Below are 14,298 nucleotides of genomic sequence, written 5' to 3' on the forward strand. Positions count from 1 at the left end.
GATAGAAATGTGTATCTCTAATGCAAGATGTCATGCAAGCCAAAACTAAAAATGCCAAATGAGCAGTCCTTTGATACAGTGCAATATTTTCTATTTCTGTGTAACTATATACTGTACATTTTAATATTTAAAATAAAGACATTGCCACAGGGTTATTGTGGGAACACATACTGTAATCTTTCACTGAAAATTTTATTTGCCACCCCCCTTATTCGAGAATAGAAGCTATAGAACTGTCCTGAAGCATTGATTTCATATTATAAAAATTAATTGATTGGCCATTAATTAGAAACAACCACATGAGACCAATCACAGATTCACCTGTTGCATTCCACAGCAGCAGATAATCGTTGTTTACATTTGTTCCTGAGACCTCTCAGCTTCTCAGGAAAAAAAATCCTAAGGAAAGGATTTTTCAGAAAATATCATGGCTACAACACAGTTTTGAGACAATATTAATGTATGAAGTAATATAAAAGCTGGTCTTTAATTGGAGGCTTCCACGGGCAAATATGGAAAAATGCCCATGTGAAATAGGGCTTCGACACTTTCATAAGTTTAGCAAATTATTATAATTGACAAGAATCCCCAATTAGAAGCACAGGTAATGAGGTAACTCAGTAATTCCCCTTTTTAGTTCAACCCTCTTACAGAGTCCCCGTTTTGCTAATTGTTTATGGGAAAGTGTCTTGGGAGGGTAGCTCATCCTCGGTTCTCAGAAGAACCATGATTGGGACAGGGGCCTAGGAATGTGTTTTGTCTAATAGGAAAAATATTGGAGTTAGCTAGGAACTATATAATTATACAATAATAGTCTACAGAGCTACAAATATATATGAAGAATATATAAAAACAAAAATAATTTTGGCATCGTTCCCGCTTTAGAGACTTGACCAATATGGGATGCCTAGGACACTGCAGCCTCTCTGGATCGTAATTACATCCTGCGAGGATTCTTTTAGCTGGCATTTTCACAGTTTTGAAGAACTTCCCACAGCAATCTCAGAAGGATCAAGGTCCTGAGAACACCACATGTATGGAGGTAAAATAAAAGCACCTCTTCTCTCTAATTGTGTATTGTGTAATTGTGTGTTGTGTAATTGAGTAATTTCAATAATTGCTAGCAATTTATTTGTTTGTTTGTCTGTTTTCTGGAAAATTTGGATTTTTTGGAACCAAATTGTGACCTTTTGTGGGATCCCATTGGCTTGTTATACATCACCCCCCTGGGCAGCACAGCTTCTGCTGCTGCAGGGGGCAGAGGCAGAGGCAGGGTTGAGCCCTTTGGAGAAGCTGATGTCACCTTTGTAGGTGGAAACACAGCTTTTATGATGGACAGCTCGATCATGGTTTCCATAGTAACGAGTTTTGTTTTGGAGAGACACAAAAGCAGCTGTGAGTGGCAGGCATTGGGCAACACGTGATTCTCATCTGCACTGCCAGACTTTGGTCAGAGCAGCCACCCCTATCCTGTTGTGTGGGTCTATGGGAATGGGGCTACTCTATCTGCCTCTCTCCTCTTTTGTACTAAGAGGGAAACATCAGGCCCAAAGAGAAAAAAGCCATATTTCAGGCTCCCTTAAAACAGGCTATAGGCAGAGTCCTGTTTTAATGAACACCTCAGGGAAACTGAGTCATGGTACTATAAGAACTATTAGTGCCACAGGAGTAATTCAGATAAGACCTTTCTTCCAGTCATTAAAATATGAATTAGGAAAACACTGGGTGAGTCATCAGTTGGTCTATTGGCCAAACTCTCCTAAAAAGGATCTATTGAAATTTTGCAAAGAGAGGAGAATAACAGATAATTTAGGATGGTTCATTGTATTAAATTTTTAAATACCTTCTCCTGCATTCCTGTGAATAAGAAAGACCGAGGACTCTATTTTGGAAGCATACTGAAAGAGGGAGAAGGAGCCAGCTCATTGAGACAGTCCTACCTAAGGGTTTAAAGAACAGCCCAACTACATTCAGATATCAGTTGGCAAAGAACTGGAGAACTGGAGAAGGCAGAAACTAAGAATTGCTGCATTCGACCAGCAGCCAAGAACTGCTGTATCTAACAGCTGCATCCAACTAATTGTAATTTGTTCTGTGAACACCGACAACATGTACCTCATGCCATGTTACTGGAACAGGGTAATGTTACTCAGAAAACCTTTGCTGTCAAGCCTGATGTGTCTCTGTTCCCAACACTAACTGATAATATGTCTGAGTATGACTGCAGACCATAGAAGACACCTATTCCAGCAGACCAGAACTGAAGGATGTGCTTCTAGAAGACCCAGACTGGGAGCTGTATACAGACGAGCATCTTCATGTGAGATGGCAAACAGATGACAAGTGATATAGTGACAAACACAAATCAGGTAATCAAGCCAAAGGCCTTGCCATTGAATGTATCATCAGAGAGAGCTGAACTGATTACATCAATGAAATATCTGGAACTGAGCGAAAGTGTCTTCGTTTGAAAGACAAGTGTTTGCTAAGGAAGGCAGGAGTCTCCCCTGGAATGGAGAATGTAAACCCCCTCCCTCCAAATTATTATAATTTTGAAATTAAGGGGCTCTCAGGCAAAGATATGAGGATAAGAATAACAGTTCTTTACTAGTATGTATAACAAGGCAAACAAAACAACAATGTGTCTTGGTTTCGAAAGACAGGTGTCTGCTAAGGAAGGCAGGAGCCTCCCCTGAAATGGAAAATATAAACCCTCTCCCTCCGAATTGCTATAACTCTTAAATTAAGGGTCTCTCAGGCAAAAATATGGGAGCAGGAATAACAGTTCTTTATTAAGGAAGAAAATAAAAAGATAAAATAAACAATGCAGTAAACCAAAACAGCACTGACAAAGTCAGAATACAACCTGACAGCCTGTAGGTCAGGGTGTTTGTAGCAATCCAATTGGAATTGTGGCTGCAGTCCTCCTGGAGTGTCAGGTGTGGTTTTGTTGGAGCAGGGATCCTGTAGAAAGGGTGTAGTCTTCCTCTGAAGGTCCAGTGGAAGAGGCAGCTGTTCCTCTGGGAAATCCAGTGGAGATGATAGTCGGGCCCTGGGAAAATGTTAAAATAGACTCTGAAATGTTAGGCTTTGTGTTGCACCTGCGTAAGTAGTATGATAAATTATATAATTGTTAGATGTGATGATTATTTAGTAATTAAATATAATTATTGTATAATCATAAGAAGAATCATGAGAAACTATGTTGGAAATCTAAGGGGGGGCTATGCTTGGCTGAAATCTATGTATACATTAGAACAATATAAGTTTAATAATTAACATGAAAGTTATATAACGGTAGAATATAAAAACATGTTCATCCCGAACCCATGTCGGAGTCAGATTTGGGTTTGTACCCCTGACACCCAGAGCTCTTTAATAAATGCACCTGCATATAATCAGTTTTTGTGATTATGTGTTTCTGAACAGTAACAGAGAAGCCATGCTGGTGTTCCAGAACCTCAAGATTATACCCAGGTAGGAATGCTTGGCTCCTCCCTCTGGGCAGACCATCTCACAATGGGATGCTATAGTCCTTATCAGTCATGCAGTGACATTCAATAGCTTGTTATCAGCAGATATCTCTCCTGAGAGAGGATTGGTTGTTGAAGAGATAAGGAAAACTGCCCACTTAAGAGAAGACAACTGCCATGTAGATGGCAAATAGAATACATCTTGCCTTACAATCTGGGACACTATGCCATTAACAAACAGAACCAGGGACCCAGTAAAAGCCTTTTTGTCTGCCGGTACCTTCCCCTTTGGTGCGGTTATGGTCACAGCCGGCAGGAATGAGCAAAAATCCAAGGGTGGTGGACAAGATGTATCAAAAGTTCTGCAGTGGAAGCTGGAACTGCGGGATGGTGCCGGCTACAGCATGGAGAAGCCCAGAGCAGTACCAAGGAAACAGTGGGGGCAGGGCAGCAGTGGCCTGGCTCTGAGCAGGGCAGGGAGAGGCGAAGTTTAGAATTTCCAGGAGCACACGAGCAGATGGTGATAGGTCCCTGTTGTAAAATATCAAATCGGCAGCCAAATTTATAAAAAAAAAATTTATAAATTTATTAGATCGACAACTAAAAAACAGAATATTACAAAACCCCCACAGCCAAGACAGCGTCAACCCCGGACTTTTGACGCTGGGTTAACCAACCTGGGTCGAACCGACGTAGTGTCAACAACTCCCCAGAGTTTCACACCAACTGCTCCTGGTAGCCAGTTTTTATACAGTTTATTCCGCCTGGAACAGGAATGACCTAAGATTTTTGTAAGTCCCTACATATGTATAAGGGGGACTATACAGATTCAGTCCCCTACAAAAGTCAGTCCATAGGTTTGGATGGCTGTCTGGGCTCCTCGAGATAGTCTTCTTTTCAGTTGTAGCCAGGATGTTGCCCGTTCCTCAATGCAATCTCTTCCAGGTGCTGTTCTGTGAATGTCCTGGACATTCTTGGGAAATGGTCGATGATTGCCCAGGAAGGACTCATTCACCTGTTAATAGTAATGATTTTATCTGGGCGAGTCCGGGAAATCTTTTGAATAGAAAGGAAAGCCCTGCTTCTGGCCACGGGGGTCAGAGGCATGGTTGGATCTTTATAATTTTTATACAGTTACAAAGCATGAATTATCTCTATCATATATTACAGTCCCTCAGGGCTGAGCTACAGCGGTGCTACTGAATTCTCCCCACAGTAAGCAACAACCTGGCCGTTCTCTGATGCCAAAGAGCGAAAGAAAGTCCCCAGCTCCCCAGCCCTCATCTTTTACCTGCCTCTATTCTCACAGTATTGGTATCTCTGTCCCCCCCCCCCAGAGAAAAACTCCCAAAAACCAGAGGAGTTTCCCCTCCCTGCCATCTCAAGCACCCAGTCATCAGTGCTTCTTAGCAACTCAATGGGAAAAAATTCCACAAGCAACAAGGAAAGAAAAGGAAAGGAAAAACCCAACCCCCAACAGAAGGAAAGAAGGTAAAAATATGAACTAATTCTGAATTTGCATTTAATGTGGTGTATGTCAGTGAAGTTGTCTGGAAGGAAAGAGGACAGCTGACTGTTCAAGGTAATGGAATCGAACATACCGAACACTGCTACAGAGTATTTGGAAGTCTAGAAGCTGAAACCAAAGAAAGTGAATGGACTATTACACCAGAGGGACAGATTGTCATCCCATCTCAGTGAGAACATGAAGACACTCATGGGGGAATAAAGAACCTTTTGAAACACCTGTAGAAGGATTGTAATAGAAAGGGAAATGACTGATATTGTGCAGTCTATAACAAGCAGTTGTGAAATCTGCTATAGAAACAACCCAAACAGAAGCAAAAGAGTTGTGTTAGAAATAACAGGCAGTGGATTTTCCTGTAGATTATTGGCTGCAGAGGATCAGGAATGGGACATCACGCCATGATCAATGTGATCAAGTGAAGCAGATTTATTGCAAAAAGCAAGCTATATTTATACTGTGTTCTACTGCTCACATGCCTCAAGCTAATACATGATTGGTTAAGCCTATCTGTGCACGCATCTCAAGCCTTCAGCTGGTTGGTTAGTCTTCCTTCTTCATGCGTCTTGCTGTGATTTGTTTTGCCTTCATGTGCTCTGCTGTGGTTTTTTGTTCCGTCTTCTTATTCTGCCCCACATCCTGGACTTGTTTTTCTTTTGAGTAGGGTCTTTCTGTTATCGTGTTATCAGGGACACTGTGACCTCCTTACTCAGACTCGATAAAGGCTGGTTTGTGCATTCTGCCCATTTTCCTGCAGAAACCCCTCAACAATTGGCAAATAGATTTTACTGAGTTACCACACGAAGGATACGGGTATGTACTGGTGTTGGTTGACAGCTCAGGTGGTCTCAGGCTTACCCGTCACACTAACACAGCAAGGGAAGTGGTGAGAGCTTTGCTCAGTCATATGATTCCAAGGTTTGGGGTTGCTTTGGGGTTGGTCCCCCACTGATTGAAGAAGTTAGTCAAATGTTGGGTATGGGAGATAAGACAGAGGCTACAATGGAACTGATAAAGGAGTCTGATATCTTAGGCCTAATCAAGCAGAAACCATGGGAGAGACAGACACAGATAACTACTCCCTGGGGTAGAAGTGACCAAGAGACGTAAAACTTTATGATGATTACCAGGTAACTGATGTCATGAAGAATGTGTAACCAATAAGAAATTGTTACCAAAAATAGAATCCTATATACCCTATATAAACAATTTGTGTTCTCAATAAAATTGGCTTCTGATCCAGCTCAGTTGTCCCCGTGTCTCCATCGCCGATATTGGGAATTGTTTAGGATCTGTGAATTCCCCACACACCCCAGACAAGTGATAAGGCTGAATGTGTGAATGGAGTTCTCAAAACACAGGTTAGTAAAATTTGTCAGAAATATGCAGGACATGGCTTCAGGCCTTGCCTATAGCCTTAGTGCGGGTTCACATACAAGCAAGGTGGAGATACAACATAAGTCCTTATGAAATATTGCATGGCAGGCCATATCAAATTGTGTATATTGTGGGAGCAATTCATATATGAGGGGGAAAATTGATTTACAGAGGTTTTTAATAGCTTTAAGTTCCAATTTTCAGAAACTCCAGAGACTCATCGTGTTATCCAGACCTATGGGATTGAACACACCTGCCCATCTGTTCCAGCCTGGAGACTATGTTAATGGTGGACGGTGAACCTTACGAGCTATGTGGAAAGGACCCTTTCAAGTCCTGACTACCCTTACTGCCACCAGAGGTACTGTCAGAGAACCTTGAGTTCACTGCTCCAGAATTAAGAAGACCTCTGCTCCTCAAACAACTGGAAAACAGAGACTGATACAAATCAGGATGATGTGATTTAAATTGTTCTTTTGTGCCTGTTATCTGCACATCTGGAAACCAGGATTTAAGATTAGCCCCAAAATTTGCATGTGTATCCAAAATGTATCCAAAAGCACCACATAAGAAAAACTTGTCAGGGTGGTATTGTTGCCTTTTTTAACCTAGAAATGAAACTCAAGATAATTTTAGTTTAAAAGGTAATATAAAAGTGGATCTTTATTTGGAGACCTCCAGGATAGTTATGGAAGGATGTCCACTGTCGTGGTTTGAAAGGAAATGAAGTTTTTTGTGATGGTGTGGGCAATCCAATCAGTGTTCAGATTTAATATTGGCACCTGGTTTGTCCACTGAGGGCAGGATACGCCTCTGAGAACACAGGGGTTAAAAGCTGTGATCTCCCAGGGGAACTTCCTCTTGGAGTCCCGCTGGAGAGTGAGTAGACCCCCCTGCCCAGCTCCTTTGGCTGGGCAGGGGGGGAGGGGAGCCATGTGGCCGGAGAGAGAGGTAGGCCAGGCCTGGGCCCAAGGGTGGAGGAGAACATTGCAAGGGCTTCGGGCAGCCATCCTCCATTCTCCCCCCCCCCCCCCCCCGGAGAGGGAGAGAGAGAGACAGAGCCGGTGCCTGTGGTGCCTGTGATAATGGCCCGGCGTGAAGGAGAAGGGGGGGGTGCCCAGCAGGGCAGACAGGCGTGGGAGTTGACGAAGTAAACCGGCAGAGAGAGAGAGCTCGGGACTTTTAACCCCTTTGAGGAAGATGAGAACCTTGCAAAAGCTGAGTCCTCCTGAAGTTGATGAGATTTAGAAGATGTTGAGATTGAGAAGATGTTGAGGAAAATTCTAGGTGGGAGGAGATGATGAAGTGGCTTTGGGCTGGACTTTTCTTGTGTAGCCACAGCAGAACCACGGGTGTTTCTGTGCCACAGAGACTGCGTTCTAGGGGGAGGCGATGGCTCAGAGCCAAGAGAGTGCAGTGATGTGGAGGAGTGAACAGAGACGACGGGTGAGGAGGGTGTGGTGGTGCCCTCCGTCTCGAAGAAGAGAAGAAGACGATCTCTGTTCAAGAGACCCCTCGGCCCCAGGGGGTGAAATTTGGGGGGGACAGGTGTCCCAAAAAGAGAAGGACTGTGCTCCCTTTGGAACTGGTCAAAGTATCCTTAAAATGAAAAACCCCAGAAGCAGCTCTGATCCATGTGCAGTGGTGAGAGCACTGGACATGGAAGGCGTGTGGCGCAAGAGGGACTTCTCTCTCCTCAAGAGACTGAGAATCGATTGTCTGAAGGGTGGCAATGAAATTGGAAATTTGGTGGGGGGAGGAGGAAGAATTTTGGAAGGTTTTCATCTTATGTTCTATTGTGTTTTGTGTGTCTTCCTTTGTAGTTGTAGGTTAATAAATGCTTTTTTTTCTTTTTAACCTTAAGTTGGAGCCTGCTTTGCTCGGTCTCAGATCATATCTCACAATAGGTGCCAGGGAAGTAGGTGTTCTCATGGGGGCACTGGTATTGTGCCAGGCTTAAACCATGACATTTTTGGTTTCCCTGACCGGGAAATCGATTTTTGGATGAGTGATAAGGTGAACTGTGAGATGTGATCAAGAAGAATAAGAGCAAAGCATGTAATGTATTTTTGGTTAAGATGATAGATTAATAGAGGTTTTATTGTTTAAGTAGAGTTTGTCTATTGTAATTTGGATGATAATTTTAGAAAATGTGTTCTCAGAGGCGAAGGGTGGAATGTCGTGGTTTGAAAGGAAATGAAGTTTTTTGTGATGGTGTGGGCAATCCAATCAGTGTTCAGATTTAATATTGGCACCTGGTTTGTCCACTGAGGGCAGGATACGCCTCTGAGAACACAGGGGTTAAAAGCTGTGATCTCCCAGGGGAACTTCCTCTTGGAGTCCCGCTGGAGAGTGAGTAGACCCCCCTGCCCAGCTCCTTTGGCTGGGCAGGGGGGAGGGGAGCCATGTGGCCGGAGAGAGAGGTAGGCCAGGCCTGGGCCCAAGGGTGGAGGAGAACATTGCAAGGGCTTCGGGCAGCCATCCTCCATTCTCCCCCCCCCCCCCCCCCGGAGAGGGAGAGAGAGACAGAGCCGGTGCCTGTGGTGCCTGTGATAATGGCCCGGCGTGAAGGAGAAGGGGGGGGTGCCCAGCAGGGCAGACAGGCGTGGGAGTTGACGAAGTAAACCGGCAGAGAGAGAGAGCTCGGGACTTTTAACCCCTTTGAGGAAGATGAGAACCTTGCAAAAGCTGAGTCCTCCTGAAGTTGATGAGATTTAGAAGATGTTGAGATTGAGAAGATGTTGAGGAAAATTCTAGGTGGGAGGAGATGATGAAGTGGCTTTGGGCTGGACTTTTCTTGTGTAGCCACAGCAGAACCACGGGTGTTTCTGTGCCACAGAGACTGCGTTCTAGGGGGAGGCGATGGCTCAGAGCCAAGAGAGTGCAGTGATGTGGAGGAGTGAACAGAGACGACGGGTGAGGAGGGTGTGGTGGTGCCCTCCGTCTCGAAGAAGAGAAGAAGACGATCTCTGTTCAAGAGACCCCTCGGCCCCAGGGGGTGAAATTTGGGGGGGACAGGTGTCCCAAAAAGAGAAGGACTGTGCTCCCTTTGGAACTGGTCAAAGTATCCTTAAAATGAAAAACCCCAGAAGCAGCTCTGATCCATGTGCAGTGGTGAGAGCACTGGACATGGAAGGCGTGTGGCGCAAGAGGGACTTCTCTCTCCTCAAGAGACTGAGAATCGATTGTCTGAAGGGTGGCAATGAAATTGGAAATTTGGTGGGGGGAGGAGGAAGAATTTTGGAAGGTTTTCATCTTATGTTCTATTGTGTTTTGTGTGTCTTCCTTTGTAGTTGTAGGTTAATAAATGCTTTTTTTTTTCTTTTAACCTTAAGTTGGAGCCTGCTTTGCTCTGTCTCTGATCATATCTCACAATAGGTGCCAGGGAAGTAGGTGTTCTCATGGGGGCACTGGTATTGTGCCAGGCTTAAACCATGACATCCACAAAAGCCCACCCACACAGGATGAATACAGTATTTATGAATTTAGCAAATCAGCATAATTGGCAAAAAAGCACCAATTAGGAGGATGCAATTCCCCTCTAGGTCAAGCCCCTTCTCTGGACCCCCCTGCCCTTAGTACTAGCAGTACTTTGTTTCTCAAAGAGCTGTTTTCGGCCTTAGTTCTGATTTGCAAAAGCAAACAAACTTCACAACTTTTGTGAAAGTTGTAAAGCTGATATGTTTATTACAGCGCTGGATGCATGTGGGGATCATCCCCTTAAAATGACATGGGTGCCTCTGGGAGCTCCAGATCCTTTTTTTATCTCCCTCTCAAATACATATGCATGCAATTTCACAATAGGTTCATACATATTCATTCTACTGATTTCGTGCATGACATTTGCCTCTAATTTTTCTTTATCAGAAAGAATTACTAGGTCATTTTGACCCTGCTTTCCATAGCAGCCTCTCTGTCTTTTTCAGAGTTCAAGGGCCAACCCCCTTATCTCTGTCCTTTGGCTGAAGCAGTTTCTTAGAGCATAGGCTTTTTGCGAGAACAGGCAGTCAGACCAAACAGCAATGTTTACAAGCTACAGACTTAATTAAAAAATGTACATTTCACCTAAATCAAAATGGATTTCTACTCTGGAAAATTTCCACTCTGTCTCAGTTCCCAGGAAGAACCAAAAAAGAATAAGGGCCTTGTACCCCCCACGGGGCTTGGAGCTCTGGAATTTGTTTTGTCTTCCTGCCTAGGAAAATGGCATGGAAAATTACTGGGAAAACTAGCTAGAATACAACAATAGGCTCTATTAGAATATAATCCCAATATTGCTGAGTGGTGCGTGCCTGGGCTTGTCTGGCCTTAGTGCTCAAAGGTAGCAGCTGTGGTTTTTCACCTCAGAGACACCCTTGGCTGGCTGGGAGTTAGGCACTCAGAATGAGTCCAAGCAAAGTAGCAACTCAGTTTACCTCTAGTGGAAAAAGTTCAGGTGATGGTGAAGAGACAGGAGCAGATTCCGCCGGAGGGTTAAATCCAGAGTTTATTCCAGGGTCACAAGAGTTCTGAATCTTTGCAACAGCTCCAACAGAATACCGACAGCATGGTTCCAGCGCCTTTTAAACCCACAGGGAGGGGGGAGGGAGAGGATAGGTGAGCCACCAACCAGGTGGGAGGGGGAGGGTCTCAGGGGACAATGACACCTGGACAGGCCAACGACCCCAGGTCTGAGAAGCATCTTTTGAACTTCTGCCAATCACACGATGCCCTTGCTGGAATGTGGAACTTGACAGACAGCAATTAGGATGAGGGCAGGGGGAAGGGAAGGAGGAAGTTGTCACAGCTGAGGGACAGGATATAACTTCACACAACAACAGGCTCTAGACCTCCAAATATATATGTAAAGAATACAGAAAACACATAAAAGAAAAAAAGACAAAAATCAAAACTGCATCATTATGTCATTGTTGAGTAAGGAATGGGAACAAACTACTCCAGTCTTCAGAAGGTGAAAGGAAAGTGTTTAATGGAGAATTGCTTATCTTTTATAACCCCACTCACTAAGCTAAGACTTGATTGGTCTTAGAGTAAAAACCTCTCACACTACTGGTGAACTAAGAATAGCACACTCTGAAAAATCATATCTATAAACAACATGTGCAGAAAGAGATGTCAGAACTCAGGACATCCCTTTGGGAGTCCGGAGTTGCCGGGACCCCTGCCAGGGGGCTCAGAGACCCTGGCACACAGCCCAGAACACCAGTGGGTTCAATTATGACCCGTGCAGCAAATTGCCAGCTTTATATGAAGACCTAACAGCCACAGCAGTTTAAATAGTGTAATAATGAAATTATCACTGGGTGTAAATGTAGGTTTTGTGATTTTTTGTTGGGGACTGGTTACATGACAAAGGTCACAGACATGCTCTGGTTAGCTGACCAGGACTTGGAAAAGTACCAAACCCAGCTAATCTGAGTCCCTGCACTTGCAAGGCCACCATGGCCTTAAGTATAGCTGTAGTCTGATAGCAGGATGATGTAGCCGAGAGCGAAGCATGAGAAAAGAGAGATGTAAGTTTTAAGGAATGTGGGAGCAAGATAAGAATTGATATTTATAGTATAACCAATAGACTGCTTAGCTTACAGAATATGCATGAGCTTATTAATTGTTGTGCATAAATGTTTGATGCTCTAATCAATAAACGAAGCTTGCTGATTCTCATATTGAGCTGTCTCGAGCCTCCCTCACTGCGGCAATTTTTAGTATAGGGGTTTTTGGGGACAAGATGGAGGGACTTGGGCGTGTCTAGCCTTTCTTCTTTTTCTTCTCTTCCTCCATCTTCAGTGGTGATGTTGGCACTTTCAGATTGGTTTAGAGTAGAAACTCACTGTCTAACATAGGTGATAGGTATTGGAAAATAATTGTAAACATGTCACACATAGTTTTTAGCATAAAGAGATAACATCACCCCGAGGGCAGGCAGAGTGCCTCTGACTGTCCTGCTGGGCAGACCTCGGCTGGGCAGGAGGAAAAATTTTATAGATAAAATATAATAAACAATTCTGAGACCAAAATCTGAAGAGCTTTGACTCATCCTTTGAACACATGGGCTGAAGCAGAGACTTTTTACACATCTCGGGCTCCGGAGCCCTGCGATCATCCGAGAAAGAGAGATAATTGTTTTAATTCTTTTCTCTGAGTTTCCCAGGCTCGGCCTGGGAGAAATTATCTCTGTTTTTTCTTCGACTGAACTGAAAATATCCACATCATTATTTGATATGTGAAAAATGAGGTCTGGTAAGTTCTGCCCCTAGATAAATATTGGGCCTGTGCCCTTGAGGCTGTAACTCTCAACTTAACAATATTTAATCATATTGAGGGTTATTGAACAGTGAAAAGCAAACTTCAGATGCAATTTCAGCCTTACAAGAAGTCCATTATTTGTCTGGTATTGTTTTACAAAATAGAATGATTCTCAATTTCCTACTAGCCGCAAAATCATTAACACTGGTTGTTGTTCTTATGTAGATCAGAGTGAGCAAATTAATAAGGATTCAGTTGAAACTTGGAAGCAAACTCAAATTCTACATCAGGTAGCTCTCAAAAGAGCTCACTGAACCTTGAATATACCTTCAGTATACTCACTTCATGGTTACCAAACTGGGCCTGGATAAAAGGAACAATTCATACTACTTATATCTGTAGTTAGTCTTTACATAATATCTGGCTGTATGATACAATGGTGTGGTTATACATGGGGTAAAGACTAGACAAGGCAGAGTCTTGTTAGTCTCTAAAAAAGGGGGGAAATTATGCCAAAAGATTTTTTCCTTTTTCCTTTTTTATATTCTCTGTATTCTTTACATATATATCTATAGCTCTGTAGCCTATTGTATCTGTGGATAGTTTTCCCAGTACTTTTTTCCCTACCTTTTCCTGAGGCCAAAAAGACAAAACAGTCCAAGGCCCCCTATCCTATCTTGGTTCTTTCTGGGAACCAAGGTCAGAAAAGAGCTCTTCAAGACATTTTCACAAAGTTTAGTTTCCATCTGAGGGGGGAAGTTTCAGCGAAGGTTGAAGAGGGGGAAATTGCATCACCACTTATGTCTCTAATTGGTGATTTTTGTCAATTATGCTAATTTGCTAAACTTGTAAAAATGTATTCACCCTATGGGGGGATGGGCATTTTATGGACATTTTCCATATCTGCCCCTGGAAGCCTCCAGTAAAGATCAGCCTTTTTATTACCTCCTTGTCTTGGTTTGAAGGACAGATGTCTGCCAAGGGAGGCAGGAACCTCCCCTGAAAATGGAGAATAGAATCCCCTTCTCTCCGAATTGTTATAACTTTGAAATTACAGGGCTTTCAGGCAGATATATGGGAAAAGGAGTAACAGTTCTTTACTAGTATGTATAACAAGGCCAACAAACAACAATAGCAACAACAACAAACAGAACCAGAAAACCAGTAACAGTCTTCCCTTTGCTGTTGAGCACTCACCTCTTTGGTGTAGTTACGGTCACAGCGGGCAGGGGCACTGTGGCGCCTGGCCGGACAGGACAGGTGCGATGATTCCCCTGTGGCTGCAGGGGGGGCTGTGGCACAAATTCAGTCATCTCTCTGCATGTGGATGATGGCCAATGCAGCCAGTGGAAGGGATGGAAAAGGGGCTTCCTTTACAAACCACCAGGAGCAGTCGATCCCAGTGCCCCCTGTTATGAACAAAAAAAAGGGTTACCCATTTTTTTTCCCAAAAGTTGTAGAATTACAAGTTTAACCAGTTCTGGCCGAGGAGTGCTTTTGATAGCTGCTTGTTGTAATCACCTGTTAAGTATCAGGTCCTTTGCCATCTATGGTTGAGAATTCACTCTATTGTATCAGCATCACCCTGCTTGGGGCCAGGTGGGAGGATGGCATCCCCCCCAGACAGTAGAGGGGAGGGGACCAGGAGTTGATATGCAGATAAGTTTAGAGCAAAAA

At 43.7% G+C, this 14,298-nt stretch overlaps 1 long non-coding RNA gene across 1 annotated transcript; it reads right to left on the reverse strand.

Annotated features, from left to right (window-relative positions):
• Positions 1–7,538: 7,538 nt before the first annotated feature.
• Positions 7,539–10,921, reverse strand: LOC127060985 (uncharacterized). The gene is made up of 2 exons (XR_007780337.1): positions 9,705–10,921; positions 7,539–8,233 (listed from the first exon to the last, which is right to left on the reverse strand). It is a non-coding gene; the product is annotated as an uncharacterized LOC127060985 (long non-coding RNA).
• Positions 10,922–14,298: the final 3,377 nt, after the last annotated feature.

Source organism: Serinus canaria, chromosome W (assembly GCF_022539315.1).
Source record: "Serinus canaria isolate serCan28SL12 chromosome W, serCan2020, whole genome shotgun sequence".
Classification (NCBI taxonomy): domain Eukaryota; kingdom Metazoa; phylum Chordata; class Aves; order Passeriformes; family Fringillidae; genus Serinus; species Serinus canaria.